Source organism: Penaeus monodon, chromosome 26, assembly GCF_015228065.2.
Source record: "Penaeus monodon isolate SGIC_2016 chromosome 26, NSTDA_Pmon_1, whole genome shotgun sequence".
In the NCBI taxonomy this organism is placed as follows: domain Eukaryota; kingdom Metazoa; phylum Arthropoda; class Malacostraca; order Decapoda; family Penaeidae; genus Penaeus; species Penaeus monodon.
In genome coordinates, this window is record NC_051411.1 from 27,398,187 (window position 1) to 27,403,186 (window position 5,000).

General features: G+C 44.3%; 1 protein-coding gene across 4 annotated transcripts in view; it reads left to right on the forward strand.

The window, feature by feature from the left end:
• The window catches only part of LOC119590047 (signal peptide peptidase-like 3), an 80,673-nt gene that overhangs the window by 55,491 nt on the left and 20,182 nt on the right, over positions 1–5,000 (forward strand). For 2 of the 4 annotated variants that reach the window (XM_037938781.1, XM_037938778.1), the window contains exon 3: positions 4,521–5,000. This exon is cut by the window's right edge and continues 352 nt beyond it. The exons of the other annotated variants lie outside the window; for them this stretch is intronic. The gene's annotated coding sequence lies outside the window, so the exon portion shown is untranslated. The remainder of the gene's footprint in view (positions 1–4,520) is intronic. 4 annotated transcript variants of the gene reach the window in all.

Consider the following 5,000-nt stretch of genomic DNA (forward strand, 5'->3'; position numbering starts at 1 on the left):
TCTTGTCCTTTCCTTCTTCCCTTCCCTTCCCTGTTAAACATCACCTTTTACTGCTCCTCCACCTTCTCCATCTCCTCCCTCGTTCCCATGAACTAGTTAGATAAACACACTGATAAGGTGATAACAATTGAGACAGCGAGCGGTAGAAGAGGATGGGGGGGGGGCGAAGACGTATGTAAAACTTTGCATTTCGATAAGAGGAGCTGTTGTGTTTGTTTTTTTGTGTGTGTGTGTGTGGTGGTGTGTGTGTGTGTTGTGTGGTGTGGTGTGTGGTGTGTGTGTGTGTGTGTGTGGTGTTTTTTATTTTATTTTTTTTAATATTTTTTTATATTTATTTATTTATTCATTTGTTTATTTATATAGCCAGTGCAAGTGTTCCATTTGGTGTCTTGCAAATTCTGAACTTTCTTAGAAAATGAGAAGGTAGAGAAATAAAAGAGAATGAACTTAAACCAGATTCTGTAAACACGCGGGATGTCGAGAGCGGAGAGTTTGGCTGTTCGACCGGAAAAATCAGTTCGGAATTTTTAAATTTCCTTTTCTCCTTCAGTTTTTTTTCTTTCTTTTCTTTTTTATATCCTCGAGCTTTCTCTCTCTCTCTTTCACTCTTTCTCTCTTCTACTTTCTCCCGTGATATGCACGTTCGAGAACACGAGGGAACAAGTTGAAGAAGGTTGAAGAAAAGTAAATTAAAAGAGAACCAGTTTTCTTCAAGAGGAAAAGCAACGGTTTCGTGTTTCTTACTTTTCTTAAGCTGTCTGGTATTTATTTTTTTTGTTTTACTTATTGCACTCTTTCTCTCTACTTATATATCGTCCTTGTTCTTTTTTTTCTCTTCTTTCTCCGTCATTTTTTTTTCCTCTTACTCTTCCCCCTCTGTTTCTTTCTCTTTCTCTCTTACTCGTTCTCGGTCCTTTTGGTCACTCTCTTACTCGCTTTCTCTCTTGTTTTATTCGTTCTTTTATTCACTCAATCACTTTCGCTCTCTCACCCCCCACCTCGCTCTCACCCCACTCTCCCCTCACTTGCTTCCCAAACCCTCACCCTCACTCTCACTCTCGCTCTCACCCTCACTCTCGCTCTCACCCTCACTCTCACCCTACTTCTCACCCTCCCTCTCCCCCCACTCTCCCTCTCCCCCTCACCTTTACCCTAATTCTCACTCTCACTCTCGCTCTCACTCTCACTCACCTTTACCCTAATTCTCACTCTCACTCTTACGCTAACGGTAGATCTCACTCTCACTCACTTAATGATTTCGAAATTGAATTTGTTACCCCATAGAGAAATTTTGTTTAAACTCAGTTTCGATAAGTAAGTTTGAATATTATTTAAAAAAATGATTGATTAAGATGTAGATAGCTAGATAGATAGGTAATTAGGGGGGGAAAAGGTCTTTTTTCATACCCATATGCTTTTTCGTGATGACCGCATTTTTTTATTATTTAATTATAATTTTTTTTCCCCTCCCCCTCTTTTTGTTCCCAGCGCTACCCCTTTTTTGAAAGGAATTCCTTCGCCTGGGGTCCGACGAGGCGAAAGTGTCGGGGGAAAGGGGGGGAGGGGGGAGGGGGGGGGAAGAGGGGAGGGGGGAGGGGGGGAAGAGGGTAGCCGTTATGGCCAGGGGGGGGTGGGGGGCGGGAGAAGGCTACCCGTTATTCGAGTCCCGAGGATACAAACCCGGATGCCCGGAACCATTCCCGTAACCCGGTTTGGGTATCTGGAAGATGGGGTTAGAGGGGGCGGGGCTGGGAGGGCCGGGGGCGAAGCTGCTGTTGGTGTGTGTGTGGGGGGGGGAGGAGGGGGGTTTCTCTGCGAAAAGAAACACCAAACACACACAAACACTAACACACACAACAGCACACACCACAACCACACCACACGCACATACACACAACACACACACACACACACACACACACACAAACAGAGAGAGAGAGGAGAGAGGAGAGGAGAGAGAGAGAGAGAGAGAGAGAGAGAGAGAGAGAGAGAGAGAGAGAGAGAGAGAGAGAGAGAGAGAGAGAGAGAGAGAGAGAGTCTCCTGTTTGCATTCGTTGAAATTATAGAGTAAACGGGGGAAGAAGAAAAGCAAAACATAAACAAAAGGTGGGCTTGCGAAGGGGGGGGGGAAGTTAAACAAGGAAAAAGAAAGTTTGTCTCCTTTTTTGGCTGTTTTTATTTTGCGTGCTCTTTGTATTTTCATTCTTCGCTTCTCTTTTTTATTCTTTTTAATTTCTTAAACGCCGCATGAAATTTCATTAGTCTCTCTCTCTCTCTCTCTCTCTCTCCTCTCTCTCTCTCTCTCCTCTCTCTCTCTCTCTCCTCTCTCTCTCCCTCTCTCTCTCCCTCCCTCCCTCCCTCCCTCCCTCCCTCCCCCTCTCCCTCCTTCCCCCCTTTCTCTGTCTCTTGCTCTCGTTCTTTTGTCTCTCTATTTCTCTCCCCGTCTGCCTCTAATTGTCTGCCTCGTTTGTCGATTCATTTGTTTAGTACCGTTTAGAAACATCCCCCCCCCTCGCCTCCCGATTCGTGTAAGCTTCCCCTCCCCCCCCCTCACCTCATCCCTCCATCTTACCCCCCCCCCCTACGCAGCGCCCGTTGTGTGAAGGCGAGCGAGAGAATGTCATGCACATTTCTTGTTGCCGTCATGAGGTGCATGTGTGAGTGAGATGTGTGTTTTGAGAGGTAGTATTTTTGTATTACCGTTTGGATGTATCTCTCTTTTTCTTTTTCTTTCTCACTCTTTTCTCTTTCTTTTTCTCTTTCTCACTCTCACTCTCCCTCTCCCTCTCACTCTCACTTTCCCTCCCACTCTCCCTCCCCCCTCCCCCTCCTTTTCTCTCACTATCTTTCATTCCATCTTCTCCATCTCTTTCCTCCCTTCCTTCTTCACCTTCTTCTTCTTCTCCTCCTCCTCCTCCTCCTCCTCCTCCTCCTCCTCCTCCTCCTGTATTATGCGGAAAAGGAAGAATGGTGGAGTCAATTCGTGTCACTTTCCCCCGTCACACTCCTTCGCACTCCGTCACACTCACACGCCGCTCCACTCGTCACCCACTCCCACCCTTCACCCCCCTTCCCTTCCTCCCCCACTTTCCCTACACGTCGACCCCCCCCCACTCCAACCCCTTCACTGTCACTCTCTCCACTCCTCCTTCCCTCACTATCACTCTCAAATCTCCCCCCCTCCCTCCTCCTCCTTCTCACCGTCACTCTCTAACCTCCCTCTCCCTCTCCTCACCTTCACTCGCCCCTCCCCTTCCCCTCCCTTTCATCTCCCCCCCTCCCCCTTCCCCTTCCCCTTCCCCTTCCCTACTACCCCTCACCGTCACTCTCGCCCCCTCCCCCTCCCCACTTTCATTCTCACTCTCACCCTGTAGGATCGCGCTCACAGCTCATTGAAGCTCTATGGCGTGGCGTTCGTTCGTACGTGTGTTGCAGTGGTTTGTTTTTCACTGTTCTGGTGTTCTTTTTTTCCCCTTTTTTTGATCGTTCCTACATTATAAATCGTTATTTTGTTTTAGTGAATGGAGAACAGAGAAGTGGAACGTTACGATCCGTATTTTTTTCCCCCGATTTAGTTTCTTCTCGTTGTTTTCATTGTTTCTTTCTTCTTCTTCTTCTTCTTCTTCTTCTTCTCTTATTATTATTATTATTATTATTATTATTATTATTATTATTATTATTATTGTTATTATTGTTATTATTTTACCTTATTCTATTTGTTTCGAATCTGTTGGTTTTTTCCTTCATTTCTTTTCGTTTGTCTTTAAAGAAAATTCATATATATATTTATGTATATATATTTTTAATTAACTTTTTTTCTTTCTTTTTTCTTTCTTTGTAATTCGTTTTGTTTCCTTCCGTTGTGATTGGCCGTTTGCGTGCCGTTAGAACGCAGGGAGGATAGCATGTGCGTGATAGAATGAAGGAAGTTTGGGCGGATCATGGAACGGATTGGAAGAGGGAGGGAGGGAAGATGATGTGGAGGGAGGGAGGGAGGAAAGGGGGAATGAAAGAAGAGCAATAGTGAGAGAGAGAGAGAGAGAGAGAGAGAGAGAGAGAGAGAGAGAGAGAGAGAGAGAGAGAGAGAGAGAGAGAGAGAGAGAGAGAGAGAGAGAGAGAGGAAGAAAGAAAGAAAGAAAGAAAAAGAGAAACAAAACAAAACAAAACAAAAAAAAAGAGATAAAAAATCTAGTGTGTCATTTACAAACGAATTTCAAGTAATAGTATCCTGTGTTCAAGTGCTTCGGTTTTTGCGATTTGCTTTATGTTTTTGTGTTTTACCTCCTGTAATGTTTTGTGAAGAGCCTTAGTGTTTTGTTGTCTGATAAAATGTTATTTATCGAACACAAAGGAAAAACCTGTTATATAACTTTAAACTGTGTTGCAAAATAAACACGTGAATGAATGAATAAACAAATAACATGGAAGTGTCTGAACGAAGAAATTAAGAAAATTATTGAATTATGTGAAAGAAAAGATGTGAATAATATTTTTTATATTTTTTTTGTCTCTTTTATCAGTGCATGTTTCAGGGAAGTGCACAGAGTGAAAAATTGAAACGAAGGCCTTTACGAGAAGGAGAGAAAATAATAGTAACTGATATTATATGACCTTGATGGTGATTATACCTGTTCTCTCGTCATCGCCGTCTCCTACTCCTCCTCTTCTTCCTCTTCTACGTAGTATTCATCCTTGTTCTCCTTCTCCTCTTTGTCTCAACCGACAAGTGGTATAAATACAAGGAGATAGAGAGAAACAGGAAAAGTGAGAAAGAGAGGAGAGGTTAAAATAGGAAGTAAAGGAAAGGAGACATAAAGAGAGAGAGAGAGATAACGGAAGGAAGGAGAAGGAAAGAAGCAAAGAGGAGAAACGAAGGAAGGAGGAAGGGAAGGCCAGCTAAAAGAGGCGAGAAAGGTCATCAGAAAGGCCGAGAGGGGAGCGAGTGCATGCCGCCGTTGCCCGTGTCGTTGGGGTCGGATTCGACAGCTGGTCGTGGAGGG